Source organism: Ceratina calcarata, unplaced genomic scaffold, assembly GCF_001652005.2.
Source record: "Ceratina calcarata isolate Rehan_Ccalc_2016 unplaced genomic scaffold, ASM165200v1 scaffold554.2, whole genome shotgun sequence".
Classification (NCBI taxonomy): domain Eukaryota; kingdom Metazoa; phylum Arthropoda; class Insecta; order Hymenoptera; family Apidae; genus Ceratina; species Ceratina calcarata.
Genome location: NW_017176727.1, coordinates 241,434 through 268,441, shown reverse-complemented (window position 1 = coordinate 268,441; position 27,008 = coordinate 241,434). Strand labels below are relative to the sequence as shown.

At 40.1% G+C, this 27,008-nt stretch overlaps 1 protein-coding gene and 1 non-coding gene across 2 annotated transcripts in view; one reads left to right on the top strand and one right to left on the bottom strand.

The window, feature by feature from the left end:
* Positions 1–27,008, bottom strand: part of raskol (Ras GTPase-activating protein raskol) — a 256,389-nt gene that overhangs the window by 214,129 nt on the left and 15,252 nt on the right. The gene's annotated exons all lie outside the window — the stretch shown is intronic.
* Positions 14,438–14,588, top strand: LOC113464831 (U12 minor spliceosomal RNA). Its single transcript, XR_003389689.1, has one exon. It is a non-coding gene; the product is annotated as a U12 minor spliceosomal RNA (small nuclear RNA).

The following is a 27,008-nucleotide window of genomic DNA, read 5'->3' as shown; positions in this document are numbered from 1 at the left end:
TTATTATGTGATAATCGATAACATTTTTCTGAACAATTATCTAATCATTATTTATGATATTTCAGTTTTTATTTCGAATCTTAAATTGAAATGATCGATAACATTTTTCTGAACAATTATCTAATCATTATTTGTGACATCTCTGTTTTTATTTCAAATCTTATATACAATAAGACTTCGTTATTTCTTGCTTCGATCTAGTGCGAAATAATTAAAAAATTGAAAGAATTCACGGTGCTCGAGCACGGTCAATCCACTGGACGCTCAAATCAAACGAAATTATTATAAAAACTTCTTAGCAATCAAAGAAATCAAATGCTTACCCCACAGAGAGTCGCGACCGAGCAATCATTCCATTGGCAACGACGGTCCGCAATGAAATTCGAGTTTATCGAATTAATCACGGCCACCTCTCCCGAGAAAGAAACTGGCCCTTCGCAAGCTCGAATCGCATTACTTTCAATTCGTCCAAGCAGCTACTTTCCCCCATCCACGTTACCCATCCATTGAAGTTCGAGGCAAAAGAAGAAGAAGACGAAGAAGCCGGTTTCATCGGCCGAAACACAGAGTACAAAGACGCAGAAGAACCGATCTTTACGACCGTATCCGTCGGCATACTTCCGTTTCCCAGACCGGTTGCCGTGCGCCGATAATGGCCGCACCGCCAAAAGGACTCTCTTTTACTCGGAAACCAAGCCGCGAAATTACGACCGCGTCTTACTTATACCCCTCGCGTCGCCCGCGCGAACAACACCTACTTTTTGCCGTTTTCGTTTCAATTTCCACGGCACCGCGAGCTGTTTCCGACTAAACGCTTCTTTTGTTTCCGTTAAAAAGCGACGCGTTCGAGGAAACGAAGTCAGCGAACTGTTTCCTAAAACCGAGACTCTCCCATTCTCCCGCCGGTGGAATGAAATACACGAGATTGTCGACAACAGATAATATAATGTATTTCTATTCATTATCGCTTTCATTTGTAACCGATTCTCCATTCACGTAGAACGTGATATTCTGTTTTCACATTCTCTATATCGCAATATTATCATAAGTTTTAGACTTCGTTTATGTTACTATTTCCTATTACAAAATACGAACAATTTTCATGTCTTGCCTCGCACAAGACGGGAAGCTGACTCTTACAGTAATTTATTAGACTGCGATGACGAAATAAGAAAGAAATTGAAATAACAACAACAGCGGTGTGTAGACGGTTACACACCCAAACACATTTTCTGCTTCAATTATGTATATCGAGTTCTCCTTCACCTCTGACACTCGTTCCAAGGATTCATCGTCATCGCGATGATTCATGGACCCCGACCCGGAGTAGTATAGTACTGCGAAACAACGTGAGTCATCCGCGGAATCGCGAAAATATGAACGATCCCTCCGGCAACGCACCCGCAGAAAGTGAGGTGTACAGGTGTCAATAAGGTGGAAACGCGTGTAGCGAGCCAAGAATGTAGGCTCCTGAGCGCGTGAAAGTAAACCTAAATGCCAATACTCTCGTCATAGATAAGAAACACGTTCGGCTATCTTTAGATCTGAGCGCGCGAAATGTATTTATTGGGACTGAACAGGTGATTTATGATACTACCTGCTTCGTGGATTTTTTTCACTTTCCATCGATGCGATGGCGGTGCGAGTATCTTCACGAAACGTGTGAAAAAGGAGAAAGTAACAAACAAAACGAAGATAGACGAGACTGTCGAGCGAAAGCGAATAAATAGTACTAAATAGTACTATAGTCAGAGATTCGTAGGATTTATTGAGAATTAGTGGAAAAAGTAGATTGGATCGTTAGATTACGTTGATTTACGAACTTTTAATTATGATTGTCTAATAAACTTTCTCGATGTTAATTCTCGTCACGGTTTTAATAAAACCATTAGAAACGCTATTCATTGAAAACCCGTTAATATTTATAGTAGAGATCCTTGCAATGAAGTTATAAATAGTTTTCCCATACGATTAATCTACCGACGAACAAACTCTAATCCATAACGTGCTAATACGGTACCTAGTCAGTAAAACAGAAGTCCTTATTTCACGATTTCTACGGCGCAGTAAATTTTACATTCTTTACACGGCTTTGAATTTCATATAATTTTTTTTAAGGGAACGACATGACGCAATTAGGTACTGTGAACATACTCGTCATGTTCGCAATTTCAAGTGGTTTCACCGAAAACGGACACTCGTTGTGTGACGCGAACAAACCGTGGGAATTATTTAGAGTTTCAATTCGAACCATTTTATTCCTGCCTTCCCTCGCCTTCTCCGGTTTCTCGCAACCGAGTTTTCAGTCTCTCCGTTTCAATCCCGAGCGTGCAATATCAATTATTACGTAACGTACGGGACATTTTTCCTGCCTAAAGGTAAATTAGTCGCAAAGCACAGCGTGAATAACGAGACGGCTTCGACGATATCCCGCGATGCGTCCGTCAGGCTTTTTTTTTTTACACGTAAAAATTTCGTCACGAGTCGCTCGATTCCGAAATTGAACGGAGAAAAGGTAAATGTAATTGAGTCATAAATTAGAGAGGAGCACCGAATTATATTTGTAATTAACAGAAACGCGACGCAAAGACTCGACAAACGCTGCCGGCAGGTATTGCACTATCATCGAGAGATCGTGATCGTGTCGCGTTTTTCTCGCTGCCGATGTAAATTACGATAGCGGCCGTTTCTTTATCTGCCTTCGCGATGGTACACCTCGGCGCGACAGTACCGTTAACCGCGCGTTTTCAGCCGGAAATTTATGCAGACGAAAACGCACGCTCGTGGCACGACTACTCTTGCGTCCAATTCATACGCTTCGCCTCTTAAATTTTTTTGTCAAATTCTACATATGCTTGATATTGCGTTATATGAAGAACTTACTAGTTTCTTTGTAGCTGCAACACATTTTCATAGATTTTTTTAATTTACGGTCTACGATTCTTATAATACTTTAATATTTCACGTAAAATGTAAATTGGAAGAATGTAGAATATAGAACAAAATTATTTCTTGTACTGATTCCAAGTATTTAAAGTCATTCTTCGCAGATTTATGATTATTGAAATCGATACGTAATATTTCCAAAAATCAATTTGCGATTTAATAAAGCATGCAGATATTATAAGCTGCATTATCTGTTTACTTAAGTAAGGTGCGTTTTACGATACGCGAGTACCAGAGTCAGAGCCGCGTTGAGCTAAATGTCAGTTACCTTTTTAGGCATAAGGAAAAATTTCATCCGTTTGCAAAACCAGTAAATTTATCGAGTTGCACAAAATCCCGTTTGCGTTTGATCTATGAACGTTGAATCGGTTACACTCACGACGAATTATGAACGTTGTAAAATATTTTATTGCTCCGTAAATCGAAATACAGTCGTCTTGTACGAGTGAGAAGACAAACAGGTATTTAATTTACTTAAGATTGGTTTCAACAGAATTAAATATATTATGTACAGAAGAAGAATGAAATATTGAGAATATATTAAATCGAAAAATCAAACACATAATGTCGTATGTAAAATTTCTATTTTGTTACATTCACATTTTGAAACATTTTTATTATTCGTTTATGTTAATCAATTGTAACCAAGAACTTTTAACAAGACATCAGTTGAGCGGTAAAGAACGTGGACGAGCAAAAATGTCAGGGTAGGGGCAGGTCATCTCCGCGGATTCTCGAAACCGTGCGATGCTCATTATGTGAGCAGTTCGTTATACCTGGCTCGCAATAAACAGTTAAGAGAGAGAGGGACAGAGGAGAAAAAATATAAAGGTCATGATTCGTTGCCCAAGCTAAAAGGTCCACCGCTTTAGCTATGATTTTTCAACGAATGCGTTTATTTTTATACTTAGCATTGTAAATAAAAAAAATATGGAATACGTACTGTATGCATAAAGTCATTGAATTTCAATTTGAAGTTTCAATCATATCCCACAGCTTCATAATATAATCTTTTAATCAGGCTTGAAAATTGACACGTTTATAGCATTACGATATTATGAATGAGCGATAATTTTGACGTCTGTGAAGAAAGAAATTACACATTTAACAAGCTTAAGAAATAAGCGATCGTACCTAAGCGCCGATTGGCCTTATCTATCGTACCCCAGGATCGCATTAATAATCCGACCCGTCTAATGGACAATAGAACAGGCCTGGAAATGATCGAAGGCCCAACCTGCTACCGTAATAACGGGTTGGAAATGGTTGGCGGCGACGGCACACAAGCGTGCACACGGTCGGGTGCCGAACATGCTTCCAACGTCGGTTCCTACTATGTTAACAATGGGCTCATTAGAACCGTTTACGCGGCGATTGGAAAACTGCGCCGCGTGCGCAATTTGCGATTAAACGTAATTTATTCAACGAAAAATACCTACGACATACACGCAGATAATCGCTCGACGATTTTACTTAACCGCGTATAATTTTATGTATATTATGCTTACTCTTACTGCTAGATAAGTTGAATCCGTACCGCTCACTACGATTTCTATCCAAAATGACCGGATATGTTATCTTTATTATTAGAGGTCTACAGAAAAATGAAAAAGAATGAAATTACCATTGTAAAAGTTTTACACCCCCAGGAGCTAAACTCTGATTATTTCAACGTTGAAACGAGGAAACATGATGGTGATGTTACAGTGACACAATGGACTTTCACCGGCAGAAAACATTAATGCCAGCCATTTTTGCCTAATCGGCCATGCAATTTGCGCGATACACCATTGCATTGTGAAGGAGTAACGATGATTTGTCAGGCCCCACGCCGCGCCGCGGTGACTGCATTTACCATCATTTTCTTTATTACATCGAATTTCCTGCTTGGCTCGCAACGCCGAAAGGATTGACCCGGTTTACGAGTCTCGAGAAAGTGCTCGGACCTTTTAGCCAACGTACCTGTCCTTGGATTACAGTCTATTAGTTGCAAAGAAACGATTGACGCACAATTAATTGCATAATCATGTTCTTGAGAAACGTAGAACTCGCGGATAATAGAGCCAGAGACTGGATAATGGTAATTACTTTTAATAAAAAACGTTGATACAGAAAACTGGATGTTATGATAAAATAATGAACAGTGCTTATTAAAAAATGACCACTTATGGATATTAGCACTCGCTTCAATAATCGTTTGCTGTTTTACAACAGCAAAATGTATTATTTCTATTAAAAAATTAAACAAATATTTCTAATAAGCCAAAAATTCATGTTCGTTCCCGATGAAATTAACCTTGCCGTTAACACTGACAATTCGGTAACAGTAGCCGTGAAAAGTTTTATTTTTGTAACGCGTCGCGAAATTTCGACACCAACCCGACGCTTTAATTTTCATTGGCCCGACGAGTCGACGAGCCATTTTCGAAGCCGCGACAGCCGAATTCGCCAGGGACCCACCGCGAAATTGATTTTCGGAAATGCATCGTTTGAAGAGTTGCCAGAACACATGCGTCGATATCTCCCCTTCTCTTTTTGGTGTCGTCGGCCGCCAATTCTCCGATATAAATTCCACGTCCATACGAAAACAATAAATACACGAGAATGCTGCTATTATAGAAATAACCATTATGAACGAAAAATCGAAAAATCACTTCAGGAATATTCTATCCTAATTTGCGATCGATATGAGTTTAAAAATCACGATGACTTTAGATGAGAAACAGCCGCACGCCGCAAATTGCAAACAGCATATTCGTCCGACGATTTAAAATCGAATTCCCGTTTGCCGTGGTACGAATTTCAGAAATCGTTCGAACTGTCAATGTCGTAAACGGTTTTATAGGCGCATGCAGGAAGGTATTATACGCGACAGACAGTCTGGGGTGCACGGGTTCCACGTAACCGTGCACAGATCTCTCTGGCCACGTTGTAGGCCATCATCGCATCGCGCTTAACTGGCATGCATGAGAATGAGTCTTGATTATTCGTGAGGATGAGTAACGTCGTCTGTTTTGTATGCAAAACGATGGGTCGCGCGTTTAAACGACGCGCTGCCGCGCCGCTCCTTTGCGTTAACCATCGCCATACTATCAACGGAGATGCCACCGCGGAAAAACAATAATCTCTCTCCCACGAACATAACAGTCCACGAGAAAGTAGTTTTGGACGCTTGTGGACAGGCAAGCATATTAAAATCGTATATCACTTAATTTTGAGAATTAAACATTTCATGGAATAACGCGAGGAAAGTCCGATTGAATATACTTCATTTCTATGCATGTATTAAACCAAATTGCTCATACAAATAAGATTCAAAAACTTATTATTGGATAACGTGATTTATAATTTTGCTAAAAAAAAATATTTTAACATATTGCATTTTGAGCACCAAATGGGTACGGAGTTGGATGCTTTCAATTATTTGTACTTGAAATGAATAAATAGTAATTTGATAATATAATCCTATAGATGTGGAGAGGTTCAAGGAATTAAGCAGTTGAATGGTCTGTAGGTAGAGTGTATGTGACTCACATGCGGATCCGGTTAAACTAATTCGATTCGAGTTGAGTTCTTCCGTAATCTTGTACTCCAATGAAAACAAGGTGGTCTCTGTAGAGGATACGCTTGAATTTCTGGTAGAGCGTGAGAAACTACGTATACGCGAGCTTCGAATATTCAGATCGGTTCAATTATGGTTAAACGAAAGAGAAAACAGATTCTCCAAAGCCAACCTTGCTGAAACGTGAAAGCTTCTAGTGAAACTATTTTAGTAGATAATGTTATTTTTGCAATCTTTACACAGAAAAAATACGGTTTTACAAAGTTGTAAGCTAAATACATATTAATCTCGCGAAACGGGTGTAATAAACAAATCATTCCCGTTCTTAACAAAAATTCACTGCGATTTGAAAGAGAAGAAAAATTATTTTTAGAGATAGCACTCGCCGTCGAGAATTTTCGTTTCAGCGGAAATGTTATAAACATCGGCGGGTTTTATGTTAGGAATAAGCCATCGTGAAGAGACCACCTTGCTGGCTACTAAGAACGGTATCGAGCAAGGATGAGAAGAACCGGCTCGTCGCGGACCTCCACGAAAACGAAGATAATCCTACGAACAAAATCGTTACAGACCCGAGAAGCAACTTGTTCTACCTACAATTGGTGCCGCCTGAGGTTCATGAACCTGACAAATTTGTCAGGAATGTCTGTTGACGAGAACACTCCTAATCCTAATCCAGTCATTTTCTGACGACAATGAACCTTATACGATTTTAAATACAAAGTTGTTTTATTCATTTGTCAACGTCTCTATGGCCATGGAATAATTATTCCGAATATTTAATATTCACTCATTTTCTTGAGCATTTAGGTCATTTACTGATACGTGACAATCTTTCATTTTTCTTTTTTGTTTTCTTATAGAACAATTTTATAATTTTAAAACTAATATATATCTGTTCTACAATATCTTAATTCTCTAATCTTGTTTATCGGAGATATTACATTGTCCAATAAGAAGGGATAGACTTGAATTATTCTTTCAACACCCTCTGCCTATAAACTGGCAAATTTAATTAGTATGTAGCTACTAATTTGTAGCGTGACACGCGATCTAGCTAAATCACTGAAACAGGTTTAGCTTCTAATTGAGAATTAGTAAAGAAGGGCGGAGTTCCTGAGGACAAAAGGAAGAATGCTTTATGGCCACTCCAAGACATTCTGGATTAGTACGAACCAATTTCTTAGCCGAAATATCTGTCCCTAATTTTCTGATTAAACACTTTGATCTACGGTTATACGATATGTTCAATGGAATTCACTTTGCAAAATTTTAAACATGAATTAAAAAATTGTGTATTACGTGTTTTATCCTTAAAAGTACTCTACCAAGCTCCTATCAATTGTAATGTTAAAATGATTTCTCGGGTAGTACATGACGAACAAAGAACAGTTATAAAATGTTGGGAAATCTTCGCTCTTGGGATTCAAGAGAAGAAGAAGTTTGTTTCAAAGACGAAACCTTTTTCTATTTCTACCGAGCCGCGTCCCGTGGCTCTAGACTAGACGTTATCTATCTCCGTTTTTCTTCTCGCCGTCGCCGCTGCACTTTTTTCAAGGCTTTTGTCTTCGAACCGCGGCTGCCCGATAACGACCGCACCTGGTTAAATACTCCTCGTTAAATACTACAGTTAGAAGAAAAATGTATAGAACCTTTCTTGTAGAGGACATGCCTACAACTTCTGTATAAAAAATTTTCTGAGATTTTAAGGTATACCCCTTCAGATTCTTCGAAATTTTGGTTATTCCTCAATTACTCCTAAATCGTTGAACCTACGGAAAAATAGCAGAGAACCTTTTTTGTAGCTGATGATTAGAACTACAACTTTCGCCTGAAACATTTTCTGCTAGTGTCAAGAGTAAAACGATAAAACAGTTTTTTGCATAATACTCGTTAACTAATGCATTGCAAGAAATACATTAAAATCATCTCTGAACTTTATTTAAAATGTAGAGAATGATTTTGTTGCTTATTAGCTACACACACACACAGATTAATCTTTTGCGCAATTTCTAAAGTATATATGTAAAATTGATTAAATAAATTATGCGCTTCCATTTTAATGTATTATACAAACATTCTGTTTCAATAAAAGAACAGTAATTTAACTCAACAAAGCAAGAATTCACCGCGGGTACAAGAAAAATACAGCGACAGCGGCTTGCGCAAACGGTAAGTAATCACGGCAAAAGTGATTCCGTCGTCCCTCGCGACTTTAAAACGTTAAGGCGAGTACAAGGTTGCGTCGAGCATTATCCTCGGCGACGATCTCTTCAAGTTCATTAACGCATCCTACGTGGGTCAAAACGAGTCGTCGTGTATGTACGATACACGTATACGTAGGCAGTCAGACACTGCGTCTTGTAGCAAAAAAAGATTCTCTAATATCGCTTCCACGCCAACGCAACGCGTGCGATGCTCGCGTTTTCGCGTAGCTTATCGTTATTTTTCATCTTCGTTGGGACTCCTTTCAACGTGGTAGCAGCTTGTCATTCGTTGCGTAGGATGTTATCTCTAACTTGTATTGATAGCAGGCTTATTTTAGTAATACGGTTCTGTTGATCGGTGTGTAGCAGGACTCAGAGCAAGTGCTCATATTCAGAATTTGTTACAGATTCACTTCAGCGTTCTTCGCTCCATTTATGAGAACGTTATTGCTGATCATAAGATTTTTAATTGAGTTATACAACATAAAAAAGAAATCTACGGAAAAAGAATATCATTTTGTAGAATGCGTGTTAACAGAATCGACTAAAGTAGACGAGAACGTTGTAGCAGAAGAAGCACGCGAGTAACGAGGTCTCTCTCAACAGAGAGGGAGAGAAACGAAGAGATAGTCCTCTCTCAGGAAACAGTAGCACTCGAGCCTCGACAACATCGTAATCATAAATCGCATGTACGAGCCCGGGAGTGCAGGACGGAAAATCTCGGCAAGAATGACGCCACCGCCTCGGGTTCCTGCCGCGAGAGACTCGGTGAAGATCGCGAAGAGGCAACCGGTCCCTAGAGCGGAGGAGGAGTCGCGCGATGTTAATTTAATAGCCGAGAAGTCAAAGCGATTCGCGGCTCCGTGTACTTAGCACCGGCGCGGCTCAGCGAAGGGGGGGCTAAACGAGAGCCTCGCTTTATTATACTCGGCTTTGAGAAATTCATACAGCGGAAAATTTCTGGCAGCCGCGTGGTACCAACCGAGAGCGAAGGAAAATCGACGCCGAAGGGCTGCGAGAACGGATAAGAGGAAACAGCTGACGCGAAATTACGAAACACGAGACGTTGGAGTAATCGAGTTCATCGTTTTGGAATGCAGTCCGGTCAGAGCTTGGAGGAAGCAATCTATCATCGCCGCAAGCGCCACGATGTTTCGTAAAATCGTGCCTAAATTCGTATCAAGGATAAAATAAATAAATCATAATTTCATGTACGCACAGAACAACAGTCAGTTCGCAAATAAATTTTGCCATTTTCAATGCCAATTGATCAATATTCGAGGCCAGAAATGTTGATGATGTATTCACAGTGGAAACAGAGGAAAACGCTTTAACGATGCGATCGTGGTGATACCGACTACAACTACAGTAATTATGAACGTTAAACCTACTATCATATAATGAAAGTACCTACAGCGTGTGTGAACCATCCGGCGAGAAGGTAATTAACCTCGGCCGAGCGTTGTTGAACGACTCGCGTTTCCCGTCGTTAATTTAACGCGGCATTATCTTTCCCGAATTCGATTTAATTCCCATGTCCGTAGAAAAACCGAGAGGGGGAGAGAAAAAAAAGGAAAGGACCGATGAGATCGTTCGTTATTTCTTTCAGCCGAGGTTTCCCTTTTTCTCCTTTTCAAGTACTAGCCGACGGGCAAACTGTCGATAGAACCGAATGGAAGGATCATAATTATCACAGGGAGCTCTGTCTTATCTCCTGTCCGTACCGAGGCACCCTTACCGTTCTTTGGGAAACTCCGACGACCATTATTCTAGCGGAATGCAAATTCGATACAAACTGCCGTGCAGTTTCCACCCTCGTGTCCCCTCATCCGTAATCCTGACAGAGGAGCACCCTTTCAGGAACCACGGGATGGGCGCACGGAGCGAGGAAGTTCGTCAGGCAAGTAGCCCGTTGTCAAGATCTTCAAGACGAAGATTAAGATCACCACTCTCAGATGAAAAATTGAAAGCCGGGGTATGAGCAAGGAGTTTTGACTTAATTATTCCCCTTGATGAAATTGGTTTAATCGATAACATTTATCCTTCGCATTTTAATAGATACTCAAATGATGAAATTGTAGATTATTATATAGTATAATGATTGAAAATAATCTTCGGAATAGCTATAGTTGACAGAAATTTGTATTAAAAATCTGATTATTAAGTCAAGTCAAGTTGTACCATCTAAATTTCGATACACTTTGTACAATCAAGGGAACAATACCTAAATTGCAAGATAATTGAGAGGACAAGGAGATGATCGATTCGCAGTGGGACAGAGTGAAACGATTTCCGTTTGAGGCCATGAAGTCTGAATTCGTGAACCGAGATTACACCCTCGGTATGGTCGATGGCTAATGGGAGATTATGCGAGGCAGTTTGGTTAATGGAAACCGTCCCTTACCCGTGCGATTACGGCTTAACGTTCTCGTACATACATCCGAGACGAATATTTCAACCATGCTGTTGCAACTTGCAACCACTCCGGCAGACCTATTCTTAATGCAAAGAGGTGGCTGCAATAATTTCCTCGCTGTGAAATTATTTCCTGATACGTCTAAATCCACGAAATTGCAAGAACCTCTGTAGCAGTCTGTATTGCAAAATATTATTTTTAGTTATGAACTTATGAATAATTATTGTACAATTATAAATAAAGTAACCTAAATTCAAATAGGATTTAGAGTTGGTAATATCTAACACTATGCAGTAAAAGCTGAAAATTAACTACTGGACGAATGTGAAAATTCTATCAAGACGTTGGCATATGTGTACATAGACGATCAATAGTATTCTATAAAGAGAAACTCTTTTATAATCCGGCTTTTTTCCTCCCTCCCAAGGCTGACTTTCTTGGTTGTTATCCGCGACAAAAACGCTTTCATAAAGAACGATGGGAAAAAATCCATTCGAGTAATCAATAGAGAAACGGAAGATGAAGGGTGGGCACTGAAGGGACAAGGGGCAGCCGTTGCATTCCGCGTAGATGCGTTCGATGGGTGCCAGGAATCGATACTGAACCCCTCTGCTATATGCCCATGGACCGTTTCGAATCAATCCCCTTGAGAGTTACACCGCGTTCGTTTCGTTTTCAACCCCTGGTTATTCGCCCACTCTCTCCGTTCTCGCGTATATACGACTACTAACTACCCTCTTTTTGCCCATGCGTGAAAGGCTGGCCACCATCGTGCCCGACGCGTTTTGCGTCAACCCCATTTTGTAACAGCGTAACGATAATGCGATTCGCGGCTGCAAAATTCGTCGCATTATGTCCGAGTCACGTGCTTTCGAGCACTTCGAATCTGCTAATTTCAACGCGTCCTGTCCATTCATATTGACAATCAAATTCTCTTCTTTTTAATTATTCGATGTTATAAGTTAGTTGAATATTAAAAATTAAGTTATTTTGTTTTTAATAAGAAAATATCTGATTATCTTCCATGCAGTTTTTACAAATAAAACATAAACGTTATATCGTAACTAAATAATCGTATTATCGTAGTTAAATTATCGTAAATAAATAAAATATCAGTCTCTTTTCTAAGGAAACCATAAGTTCAAAATAACCTACTATCAATTGATTTTTTTAGAGGACTTGCGAACTTTTTCCTACGACGCTTTTTGCTGGCACCAATAACGAGAAAGTGGTAAACTGCATCCTCTCGCGATGCTGGTGAGAGAAACAAAGCTCGTAACAAAAGAAGGGGACGGGTTTTAATATTGCACGCGACGACAAATTGCACCCTCGTTATTTGGGGTGGCATCGCGCCTCTGTTCCTACGCACGAACTTTGTCTGAGAGCACAACGCAACGCAGTACCTCCTCTCAAACATATTTCACGACCCGACTCCACGTTAGCTTTATTAAGTAAGCATAAGTTTTGCGCGCGAGAACTACGTCGACTGCCGGAAATAACTTATTCTGTTTGTCTTGGCGTCGACAGGAGTATTCATTTATCCTTTCGACTCGCGGAGCTTCCCATTTCACGTGCAAGTACGGAACCAAGTTTACAATTCCCCCTTCTCAGACACGCTTGTGTTGAATTCTTTATAACGCTCGTTAAATCTTACCATTCTTTATCATCCTCTACTTATTAGAATTAAAGTAACGTTAGCGTGTACTGATGGTGGTGAACGTAATAACGATAACAACCTGTTTAGAATCGTAGATTCGCCTGACTGGGGATGAACAGAATCGGTGGCAAGAGAAACAACAATCGAAACAAGAGAAAAGATGAGACAGGAACTGGAATAAAAGGGAAAAAGAAATGCAGACAGGTATCTGTACATTCGTTGAAGTGGGGCGCGTGCACACGACTAAAGGGTTCGAGTAGAATGAGCGAGCGACTAGTACGTGTCCGGGACAATGTCACAGGTTGCACACAATGTGGGCACCGGTGGAGTCGCACGAGGGGATTATTCGGCAACGCGTGGGGTGCATACGATCTCCGAAGGGGGTGCAGACCAGATAATTAGGGTTCGGACGGAGGGGGGAAGGATCAAGCGCTTGGCGTGTGTCGAGACACGCTGACTGAGACACACGCGCGTTTCCTGGTGAATATTGTGTGTGTTGACCCCGAGTGTCGCGCACGACTGTCATCAGGCTGCCAGAGACACATCGAGGTTAATTATGGTTCCACGGCGCCGCGCCGCGCCGCGCCGCAGCGTTGCGTAATCTTCTTTTGAGATAAAGACCGTACCATACGGGCAAGGAAAAAGCGGCCAACCATGAGTCTCAGACTGATGGGTATAATATACCTTTGCCCTTTGGGTTTCAGGGGGATAAGTACGAAAAGAAGATCTTTTATTTTTCTTTGTGCAATGCTAGTGGATGTTGCTTATGCTGCTTGTCTGCTCATTTCGCAGAGGAGATTAACAAATTCGTGCATAAAATGTAATTATGTAGATCTTTAATTTATGCGTAACAGTAACTATTATTTATGGACGAACAACTTCATCCTCATAATTAAACATTACTGCGAGCAAGTAATCCGTGAATTATAATCGGCCAGATTAAAAGGCTATTAAGTCTGAATAGAAAATCAACGCTTTCCAAAATAGTATTAAATAAATGCGACAATTGTACTAACGAGATATATTTCATGCACTGCAATTACTTCATTAAGCACCCGTTTGTCCTCATTCGCATTATTGTGCCTTCGCATGATTCGTTGAATGTTTAAACGAAAATCATTAGCGAAAGGAAGTTGACAAGGGTAAAACCGTGGAAAAAGTCACAGTGTGGAGTACTCGCGGAAAACGATACCTGGCCAGCCGTGCACTTTTAATAAGCACCGCGTATAATGAACCTAATATAATTATGGGACGTTCATTAAGGCATAATGAAACCATTAGAGCTCGCTTAGCAACTTCGACATCTTTCCAGGTAGATCTGCTTCTAAAGATATCCTTCTATTCTTCCGGGTTACAATTGACGGCAAGGGTTTGCAATCTTACGGAGAGAGAGAGAAAGAGTGTGTGCGCGCGTGCACGCATGCAGGAAAGGAAGAAAGATGTAAGATAAAGCAATTTCACCAATTATCTCTCCTATACATGACAAGTTTTTAAATTTTATAAATACCTAAACTTGATTTACTTCCTGGTTCGCAATTCGTGAATTAGTGCTTTGCGGTATCCAACAGATGGCATATCAATCCTCCGTTTCTCGCAAGCAAGAGGAGAATCGTGAAAGCTTAAAAGACGACGAGACACAACGAAAACTCGTGCCTTAAACTAATGAGTAAGGAAAATATAGAGCTTTGGTAACGCTTAGCTATGCTGACTTATTAAGCGACCATATTTTTGAAGAGGCACAGGTCGTCCCATGGTAGCGCGAACTACTTTTTCGTGCAGCCGGGTGAAGCGATCTACCTCGGAATCGAAGTAGAAGTAGAAAAGTGAAAAAAATTGACTTTATATTCAATATTAAAATGCGTGCACTATTCATAATTAATGTTTCACGATTATGATTCATATGTTCTAATCTTATTATTTAAATATGGAAGCATTGTTATATCCCCTGAAGTTTCGAAACCAGAAATATATTTCTTGTAATCCTTTATGTCTGATCCCAATAAAAGCTGACCATGCTTTTATCTTGACGTTTATGCGTTTCATACACAACTCCCCGTATTTGCAAGCATAGTACTACGTGAAAGGTGCTTTGTAACGCAACTTGTAAGCTCCATTACATGCACGCGTTGAGCATTGGCGTTTGTCAGGAAAATGTACTCGAAGAGGCCAGACACTCGGCAAACCATTTCTCAGTCTTCGCGCTTTCCCACCGGCATCTGATATGTACATACATACATTTCTCCCCATTCTTTATAAATATGGTGTCTGGTTTTCTTGACCGTTCAAGAGTTACGGATAGACAATGTCAGAAGACAACGTACTCAGTTTTACAAGATTAAATGAGAAATGTTGTAAATCGTGTGCATTTTAGAGAAAGCTTATTTCATTCCGTGATGGAGAAATAAATATTAAGAGAGACTTTCTCATTTAATGAGGAAACATACATATAAATGAATTTGATAAACGAGAGACGCGAGACGTAACAATGGAAACTCGCTGATGCGGCAGTAACACATGTCCCGTTGCAAACTATTCTATCCTCAAGTCTCATTGTATTTTTCAGTGAACGAGCTTTTCGCATTCACGGTATTGTCTTAATGATCTTTTCATATGTGACTGCGCATGATTGCACGAAAGACGAGAGGCCCACGCGACAATAACTATTAAGTACCATTCGCATTTTTTTTTCTCTATCACAGATTAAACCCTCGATCAGTGCTCTGTATGTACTATTCTTCTCCGTCTGATACGAAACCGGGAGCGGTTCTCATTCATACTAATTACCAGCGAACAATGCGAACCTACATGAATCGTTGAACGTTCCACGTGCAACGCAGTCACTGAAACTCTGTATCTGTTTTATCTCTATCTTTTATTTGCATCCCATGTGCTTAGATATACCTGGATATATTCGTATCGTGTAAACTCAGGTATGTACGTGCATATTCGCCTCATACAGCGTTTAAATTTACTTGAATACATCTAATACCACGTCCGACGTTATTTTATCGACCACGAAGGGCACCTTTTTAATGCCCTGTCCTTTTATCGCTCGCATACGCGCACCATAGAAATTCGCAGATAACCGAAAATGTACGACTGGGACGCTATCCGGTAAGACATTTGGCGCGATCGATAATAATTTCATGTGTGCAATCTCGATCTTCGTGGTGGATCTCAGAGTGTGCCGGACCTTATCGTTGCATAACGAGATTCGTGGTCATGCACGCTATCGTCCCTAAAACGAATTCTCCCATGGCAAGGTCTTTGCATCGGACACTGTATCAGTGAACGCGTTAATAAAAAATTTCCAACAGATCTCAAGAGATTACAATTGACCGTGTAATAGACTTCTAGTATCATGTAATTTAAAGAAGCATTGCATGAAATAAGCTAAAAATAAAGAAAGAAGCGAACAACCAGCGAGTAGATTATTCTCAGATTAAGGACAGAAGCGTGCAATTTCCATTTCACGGCGCGTTAACACGACACAACTGGTGATTAGATCGAACACTGTGCCATCTTCGGCAAGTATCTTCCATTGTTCGTCGACAATGGATTCTTCCGTTCGCTGAATTATTTGCCTCGGTTTTTGTGTCCCGAGATACCGTCGGTTTGAACCAAGCTTCATTTCTTCGTGCTTCGCATAAAATGTCCAATCGTCAGCTTTTCGTCCTCGAGTTCTCTTGATTCTATTGTGCATGCGTAACAAGGGATAGAGCTATCCCGTCCAATCAGTGATCCCGATATACCCTTCTAAGCTCGCACTTTTCACCCCTCCTATGAAGTCCCGTATGAATATACATGCATAATGTATACGAAAGAGTCTGCGAAGCGGATTCAGGCTGAGAGACTGGAGTGGTAAGCGCACGAACGCAAAGATTGCATTCCCCGGTTGCTGCTGTTGCATTTTCGGTGCCCCGAGGTAACATAATTTCAACGGATTTGCGTCCCGACCGTACATTGCATCCGTTCATGAAACTTCCAATAAGGCTATCTGATTCTGTAATTTTGGTTTCCCTGAGTTTAATAGGTCGAAATTAACTTCAGGACACCTGTAGTGGAAAGAAAACTTTCCCTAGACATGTATTTTATACGAGTTCCAATTTACAATATATAGTTAATCTGCAATGTATAAGATGTAATATTTGCGGAATCGATTCTGTACTACCGGCATAATTTCAAGAAATCCCTGTGCCATGTTGTCACAGATTGGACGAAAACATTATCAAACGCGCAGAAAGTACTCTCGTTAGCGCACCTAAAATCTCTTTTTGGAGGGAAAGGGAAAGAGAAGCGAAGCGATTATCCTGTTTCTACCGGCGCGGCACTTCGGCGGTACGTAATCTTACAATTACTGCCATCAGGAATCGGCCACGAAACCGAGCGAGCAATTAGGGCTGCCAATTCGTGGAGGGAAGAAACACACACCGCTCGTTCGTTCGTTCGTGCAGGCATGCGTACGAAAGAATTGTGCACGCGTGCTACGGACAGCGCGGCGACGATTGGATAAGTGCATTCCTATACGGTGTCCCTGTGAATAACGACCATCGACTACTTTCACATTATCGTACGAACAACGGTGCGCGCCTCGATGTCCTTTAAGACGCATTTACACAATTGCGACAGAGAATTCCATTACCACCGGGACCCGGGACACCCAGCCCAAACATTATCACCAATAGTTTTTTAAATGCCGTGCACCGTTCCACCAGATATGGACAAATTGATTCTTAATCAGTTTTCATAAAATCTTACGCTCCATTTTCTTTTGTGAAATAATAAAAGTGAATGTTCAAATATACTTAAATTTGCTTTACTTCTCCCTTATTAAATAATGTTTATAAAAAACAGAATGCATACAAAATTCATTCGAGCAGTATTAAATGCACCTTGCATGTTGTTACATGATTCCATAATATTCTGATTAATAAACGAGCTTCCTCTGGCAACGCGAAATGTGAGAATGAAATTATAACGTGTGAATAAGCATTCATTAAAAAAATAATTACAAGCATCATTAATTCATGAATTATTAATTCTAATTAACGAACAAATCATTTTAGCAAGGAAATAACTACATCGTCTTGCGAATAACACATTTACTTTCTGTACGGCGATCAGAAAAATTCTATATGCGACTGCGACAGCCTTGAATAAGCCGCGCACAATTTTTTGCTACTCATAAGTATTACTTCCAATCCAATCTGAGTTGCGTACTATTCCTTCCGATTCACTCGCGTCTCGTATCGCTATACAACTCACGTTGACCGTTCTCTATTTCTTAAGATACCGCGAGACGCAATACAGGAAACGGTTTCACAGCGAGAGAAAATTGGAACTGGCTAACAAGCTAAACTTTGGATCACAATGCTAAACTTGTAGCAGTCGCAACCTGGTAATCTAACATCCAATCTTGATGCGATAGTAAGAATAAAATAATGTTTCATCAAATCTGATACTTGCGTCACAACTACATAAAATGGCAATAAGCTGCAATCTTATATGTGCGTTTTGCAGAAAAATGGAACCCTTTCTAGCTTTTCGCACTGGCATTAGACTTTGCTTAGAAATTCATTAATCATGACGGATGACCAGATGACAGTACTCTTTCGTATTTCAATGTTCCCATCGAACCCTAATCGTAATGTACGAGCCCTATTAAAACGGGAAAACGTGTGGCGGTAACAGTGAAATAACAACCCCTGTAACGTCAACCAGCCAGCTTTTCATTCGCGTCCGAGGGAAGCGATGGGGTTGGTGAGGTGACAGTCCTCATGGAACACGACTACCGCGTTACGCTACACACCCCCATGGAACCGGCATCGTACGTCACGGTTTCACACGCTTCTGCGTGTCGTGCAATAAACGAGTGGTCCTCGATGCGTAGTCGAATTAGCCGCGCTACGACGGAAATGGCAATGCAGCGCGCAGTTTGTCTACCGGATATTTGTGCGCACTTTATCGAGCATCCGTTTCAAAACGATCAGCGGCAGTATTCACTGCTAAACGTCCTCGCAGTTCGTGGCAAATGCATCGGTCAACTTTGAACGAGCTTATCAAAGCAAGAGCATTATAGTGTAGTACCGTTTAAAGCGTACAAGAGGAACGACAAGGCTCATAATCCTGTCGTTTTCTTTACAGCTAATGAACTCTGAAAGTTTTCATTACACGTAAAAAGGATTACGAAGGAATTCCGGCTTTTAAATGGAACAATCTACATTAATCTAACTTGGAAATATAATACTTCTTTCGGGAATAAAGTTAGTGCTGGTAACAAACAAATTAATCAAGGCACAACCGAAGCCTCCTAACGTTTACGCTTAAAATTTTCATCCCATTTAAAACTTTGTAACTTCGTTAAAAGCGATGCTTCTCATCCGAGAACGAAAGGGAAAGAAAAAAACTGAAACTGCTATAAAAGCTCATCTCTTGTTTTCGGGTAAACAGCAGATATAATAGAAGATATTTTTTCATCCTATCCCGATGCAATGTTCCTTTGTAATGGCAAATCCTGGCGCACTTTAACAACCGACCGTCAAAGCTCCGTTTTGTCATCTATTCGCCGTTGGAAACGCAAGCCCTTGTTCCCTCGACGCCCTCACATTTCTCCATTTAGATTATTAAACATACAAGAGCTGCCGGTGAAAGGATCGAGCGACAAAACAAGCGTTCGCATAATTAAATGAGCTCGTGAACGGTCGAATGAAATAATTTTAGCACCTTCCGCGTCATGAACAGGAATCGATACCCACAATGGTGGAAGGTCTCGCCTATTGACAACGTTTCACTCGAATCGAATGTTGAAATTATTTCCGGCGGAACGAACGAAACTTCCGCGCGGCAATTGCCGTGCACCTCGTCCATGGAAAATTAGATCCGTTCACACGGAAACTAAACATTGGGCTTTGTACAACCTCAACAAACCGACGACCGCGCTGATAGAACGAGTGTTTAAAGAATGCGATAGCTTGTGCAAATGATAACGTAATACTTCCGGCTGCACGGTTTCTTTCTGAATTTTTTCGCAAGGAAATACTTTCCATTTAATAATAAAAAATAATCTAATATATGTACGTATGTGTATTGAATGTACGTAAGAACGGATAGTATCTGCATACGTACAGTACAGAAAAGAACTGCAACTTTCATAGAAGTGAAACTGATTTAATTCGTCAAAAATTGTTCACTTTCGTCTATTGACCGCGAGTAATGTTTATTCATTGGTAAGAAATCAGAGACAACGCCCATGAGAATCGAACTTTCTCCGTTAAGTCGTGGTCTGCATTTCACCGTTTACGATTGAAATTGAAAGATTGGTATGGAATAAAGACGACCTTAATCGGTCGGGCATACGTGTGGATAAAGTATTACGCCGGCTTACGGTTCAACTGCGAGTTCGTACACCGAGCGACGACAGGTCAATGGATAGGTGCAACTGCAGACAGGAGAGTGCCGGAAATGTGTTCATCGTGCATGGCACGCATCGCAGATAAGGGACACGCATTCACAACTGTGCGTTCGTTTGTAACCGTTAAAAAAACCGTAACCATACGATATTTAATTTTTATATGGAATTCGTGATCTTTTCATGAATCGATGCAGCTTGATAAAAACTTTTATCAATGATAATATATGTACGTATGTGTATTGAATGTACGTAAGAACGGATTGTATCTGCATACGTATAGTATAGAAAAGAACTGCAACTTTCATAGAAGTGAAACTGATTTAATTCGTCAAAAATTGTTCACTTTCGTCTATTGACCGCGAGTAATGTTTATTCATTGGTAAGAAATCAGAGACAACGCCCATGAGAATCGAACTTTCTCCGTTAAGTCGTGGTCTGCATTTCACCGTTTACGATTGAAATTGAAAGATTGGTATGGAATAAAGACGACCTTAATCGGTCGGGCATACGTGTGGATAAAGTATTACGCCGGCTTACGGTTCAACTGCGAGTTCGTACACCGAGCGACGACAGGTCAATGGATAGGTGCAACTGCAGACAGGAGAGTGCCGGAAATGTGTTCATCGTGCATGGCACGCATCGCAGATAAGGGACACGCATTCACAACTGTGCGTTCGTTTGTAACCGTTAAAAAAACCGTAACCATACGATATTTAATTTTTATATGGAATTCGTGATCTTTTCATGAATCGATGCAATTTGATAAAAACTTTTATCAATGGATAGCAATAACTTTTATTTTTTAGCTAACGGAAAAAAATGTAAAATAAAATAAAGGATATTGAAATCCGATGGTGAAGAAAAAATCCCATTCACAAATCAAGTTTAAAGATTCTCTTACTTTCATTCAGAACGCTTGTGTGTAATGTATATTTAAATTATCACGAACTCCTAGAGATACAAGCTAAGAAACATTATCATCGTCATTCAGGTTACTGATAAGGAACATGTAATCGTACAATTCTTAACGTAACACGATAAACAACGTATCAGCGACGTAATAAATTCCTTTTACTCACGTATTTCTTTATTCCACTTTATTCGGCTCTATTACCTACCGTCGCGATCTGTCTATCCGAAAAAATTCGCCACGGCAATATCAGCGGCCAAAGACGGGAAAAAGAAGAGAGGGACGTATTTCGGGTACAATTGAACCGCGTGGGTGGATTCGCGTACGCGTACCTAAATACGTGGAGAAAACATGAGCGCACGCAGCTGGCATGCAACATTTTCCACGGGTTGGAAACACGACGATAGTATCTCTTTGACGTGTGCTGCGCCCCTTCCCGCAAACTCGTCAAATGAAATTCCATTCTAGCGAGCATCATCCCGGCTAGAGAAAAAAAGACGCGAGAGCTAAGCCTATGAGGTGACAGTAAAACTTGCCCCCTCTTTCTGCCTCCTCGGTCCCGTTTTAAGGGTGAAATTTATTCATCCCCATCCGCACCCCGGCAACGCGTTCTTCCTCGAAAAGTTGGCAGACGTTGCTTACATTCAGTTATTTCATTTTTTCTCTTTCTCCTCTCTTTCCTTGTCTGAGTTGTTTAGGCAAATTCCCGTGAAGAATGCGCATCAAAGAAAGCTTTTTACCAGCGGTTTCCCCCTTTTTTAAAATAAATCCTGCCTGATGTAGAGATTATTACATTGCACAGCAGCACAGTTTTGGAACAACTTAATAAAATCGTAATAAGTAAACTAAAGTAAAAAAGCGTTAAAGCAATATAAATCTGTAAGCAAATTGATAAAACTGCTTTTGGTTGTTATTGGAAGAAATTATCGCGTTCACATAGAGAAAATTCGAAACTGTTTGTGTAGTAGCGATTCTGTCGGAATCGATCGGTTGGAATTTCAAGTTGCTATTTAAATTCCGGCAAACCAGCGCGACGCCAGCAAGATCCCAAAAGTGGCTCTCCTCGGGCAAGCAGAGAAGGGAGATCGGACTCCTCGCATCCGTCCGGAGAAGCATTTAATTGCGAATTGCCGTCTAGGTCCTTAATGGACCGTCCACACCGAGAACAATAGTCGCGGCTGGATAGAAACAGCAAAGGGACGTTCCCGTTCACAAGACAGAGAGGGAGACTTCACCATACTGGGTGTCCCGTTACAATTTATTCACACAATTGCATTTTAACATGCAACGTATCTCAAAATGTATCTTAATATATTTTCCAAGTACGTGTCCAAAGTTTAAGCAAACAATTTAACAATCTAACTGGACAAGTTTCTCAGATTTGAAAACTTGTCTGTTGCAATGGAAACAAGAGTGCGTATAGGTTCGAACGAGATACTCTGTATAATATAAAAACGAGATGGAAGGGAATCGTCGTCTAAGTGAATCGACCACCGAACAAGAAACAATTGGACGTGAGCGATAATTTGGATGATGTACAATGCGCTACGTTAATTGTCGCGAAGTTTCGGTAGACGGACGATCCGGTCAATTTTCCGCGAAAAATACAATACAGTTCCGGTATGGCACAGTGATTCCAGAGGATGAGAAGAAATTTCATTTGGCACCGAACTATTTCCGATATCGTCCACCGGTATTGGAACGAAGTTAGGTAATTTTGCGTTCATCGTCCTCCCGCAAAACGTTGTCGTAGATTTCTTTGCATCATGTATACGAATCGTATTCTTTTTTTTTATGCATTCCTCACGGTATAAAACGTTTGTTAAAATTGACTGATCTTAAACTAATAACAACTTATATTAACAAAGCTGGAATATGATCCAACTGGAATTTAAAGTTGTCCTAACAACGAAACGCATTGTCAACAACGAGTTACGACTAATCGGCTGGAACATTCATTGTCTGTCGGAAATTTATTCGTATCCAACGGGCATCGGTGCGATCGATTAAACGTCAACGCGAACGATAGTGACAAATATCCAGTCGACCAATGACAATTCGATTAAATGTTTAATGCCATCGCGAGCCATCTCCTACATTACCACGATTATCGCATGAATTTGCGAAAACTTGGTCCCATTTGACCACGCAACGGGATTTGCAATCTGATACATCCAACAGCGTGTTTTCCGTCAATTATAATTCTCATTCGATTTCCGCGCTGAGCACGGAGATAATTTGATTAATCTTTTTACCGCGTTAACTACACCGTTAATAAAATGAAACGTAAAATTCTACATCTATGAAGGAAGCATGAAATATGCATAAGTTCCGAGATCGGTTACTTTGTTCTGTATTTAAATTAGAAAGGTTGCATTGCAATCTCGATTTGAATATTTACCATTAAACCAGCTTTTAATTACAATCTCCTCTTAATCAAGAAATCTCGTTATGCAAATAACTAATGGCAACGAAACCCAGATATTTAATCATAAAACTTTCCGCCATCGATTTACTTCCGAGAAGATAATAAAATCATGGCTTACTTTGTACAATTTAAAAAGTGTAATGTTATTATTTCTATCAAAACTAAACAGCCAACAGAATTCTACCAATTGCGCGAGAAGAAAAGGAATTAATGACAAAGAAAATCGAATCGTATCTCTCTTTGAACGCATCATACTTCACATTATCTCGCTGAGAAATTTCAACCTCCCATCAAGCTTCGATTTCCCCTCGGCAAGTAATCCGCACGATTTATCACGTCGACCGGAATTTCTAGAACGCACGATAGAACGAGCGACGCGTGCACCCGTCGCGTCGTCATCGTCATCATCATCGCGCGAAGTACAATAAGGCGGGCGTCGACGCGTAATCGAGGAACGATGCTTAATAAACGCTCGCATAAGCAGCGAGGACGACGACGTGTCGGAGAATGTACATATATCGCTGTATCAGAAGAAAGAGGGGTGTCGCGGGGAGGAGTGAGACTGCTTTATCAACGGCATAATTATGCTGTAACTCCCAGCGGTGGAGGAGCTCCAGGATTGGATAGACTTGCCAAGATATTCGAAGTTTCATTAGCCCCTAATCAAGCTTTCTCATCGGCGCACCGCACCCTTCTCCCCGGATTCTTAGTTACGGGAACTATGAATTTTGCATTTTACTGATAAGCAAGATAATAAACAATGCGTTACCATATTCCATCACGCCTTCCCACCCGCCGTGTTCGCTCCTCTTTTGTTGTTACGAATAATGTACGATTATTAAAACACGTTAGATAACATCGATTTATTCATTTATACGACACATGGTTCTAAATAGGAATGACAATAAGTATTATGAGTCTAAACGAAAAACAAGTTGCACAATGAAAAAGAAAACCTAAGAATGTCTATCCTCTGTGGAAATAGAATTTATAAGGGACGAGAGAACTGCTTAGATAAAAAACTTAATCTCTGTTTCCTTATCGCTTTCGCATAGTGCGGTTAGATTTTCTGATTCCCAGATACTTCGAATCAGAAGTACAATTTTGACAATGAGTTTCAAAGATACTAAAATCAATAGACGAAAATCGAGTAACCATAGTTTACAGTGTAAACTTTACACGGTCTCGAGGGTTACTTGTGAACACTTCATATGTTTGAAAAAATGGTTTGTAAGATACGATTTTTCCGAGGAACGTTCTCCAAACGTGATCATGAATGAATCTGGATGAAAGGAATATCGGTTCCAGCCAAGAAGTATAATATGAAACAATTATTCTTCAAGAAAATAGTAATAATAATCTTTGTAGGAAAGATGACCTTTCCCTGAACCCTCGAAGCGTCCCTCTCATTTCTCGGCGCGGACAAGGAAGAACCAATTTCTGAAAAGAACGGCCAATCTCCGAAGAACCGTCTTGAACAAACGTTCCCAAAGCGAACAGAACGCCCGAGAGCTACGGGAGCACGAAATTAAATTCTGCGACCGACGATAAGGTAAAATTAATTCGGGACAGGCCCGAACGTGATGTATCGAGAATAAATCTACAGGTCGAACGAGAACAATCGATCCCGACGAGGCGAGAACAATTTTAATCAAGAAATATCCATGCGCTAATTATCGCGAATTTTTTGTTCTCGTTTCAAGCACCGTTCTCGTGACCAGTTATAATTATTTCACCAGAGTTCCCATGTGATAATGTAATCTAAAATATTTAAGGTAATTCTGAAGTAAAGTGAATGTACGTACTAAGAATTTCCATAATCTTAGTATAATATGCATTACTACAATTTATAAAATGAAATTATGATCTTGTTAAACAAATTATTTTGCATTGTTACATCGTAAGAATCACCGTTCATACAATAGATTCATGCGTATTCCTTTCATGATGAATCTTAAATAGAACAAAGTTAAACAACTGTATCTATGAATGGTGAATCAGATTGATTTTATCTCATTTCCATTTTCAACTTATAGATTAGTTTCTCATATCAAACATCCACGTGATCGACGAACAGAGATAGAAGCGATGGCGTTTCTTCCTAACTTTCGCAATTTCCCGTCAATTGCGCGGTTCACCAACTTTTTAAATTGTCCTTTCTCTCTTTTACGTCGGGAGTTATCATGTGACTATTACGGGAAGATACCATCCGCTCGGCATCCGTGATGAATTCTCACTTTTCCGGGCGAATAATCAGAAAATCGAAGACGAATAGTAGCAATTCATTCTATTTTACAATACATAGACATGACATTATACACTATTTGTGTATCTGTATAGATATCAAAGAATAGATCTATTCATATAAATACATATATCTCACTTTTTTAATACCTATCACGTTTTCAGTTATTTTTATCCTTAAATTCCTGCAGACATGATTAGACTTCCAGCAGACACTATATCTATATTCGACTGAATAAATAAATAAAATTGTTATCTGCGTTTAAAGATTAACGAGAGAAACTATTGCGTACAAATGTGTTACAGTCGTTCTCCACGGTCATAAAAATTACGCGTGCTCGAGCATACATATTAACGGAACCTAAATATTCATACGCATGAAATGCAAATTGCATTCAAGCGTCCTGTCTGCATCCTACTACTTTAATACTTGTTCGATTCTCAATAACATCTGACAAACATCTTTGCCCAGCCTTAAATTCGTATAAAAAATAGAAAGATACATTGCTTCTTTTACCAATTCGCAAAACTGCAACTATATACGTAACATCATTCCTCCTAGCTGTATATTTTATTTATAGCCGATAGGAAACATCAATTTCGACTAAGGATTCAAAGAAAGAAGGAAGTCTAATTTAAGAAATGAATCGTAGTGCAACTCCTGAAATAAACGTAGATACATCCGAGAGGAAGTGAGTCGATGGCGAAAAGCGTCAAGCATTGATGCACTCGTGGCAAACTTCGACGCACAAGTCAATTTCGAATTTGATTTCATCTTTCAAGATGCGGTAAGTCACTTTAAAGATGAAAGCGTGATACATTCGCGACAAGATCTCCTTCGTGGAAAACGTCGCGTGGCGTCGGTTCCGTTTCCTGAGGTATCCAATAGAAAGTTGAAAAACTCGATACCTTTGGAAAAGAAGTCCTTTGAAAAATGCATCACGATGATAGGTATCTCCAGCACATATTTGCGCTTTTCATCAAAATGTATTGCTCTCATATCCAGTTTGTTCAAACCGAAACACCTTCTGATTCTTGTTAAATTTCTAGTAGGATTTTCTATTGCTTTCATTCATTAACATGTCGAAACAATTAATAAAGAAACTATTATAATATACTATTAGAACCAATCATGGATCATAAATATTTGACAGAACGCTAGAGAAACACGTGTTTTGTGGCTGGACGTTATCGAGTAATTTATTTTTCCGCGTTGCAGTACTTGCT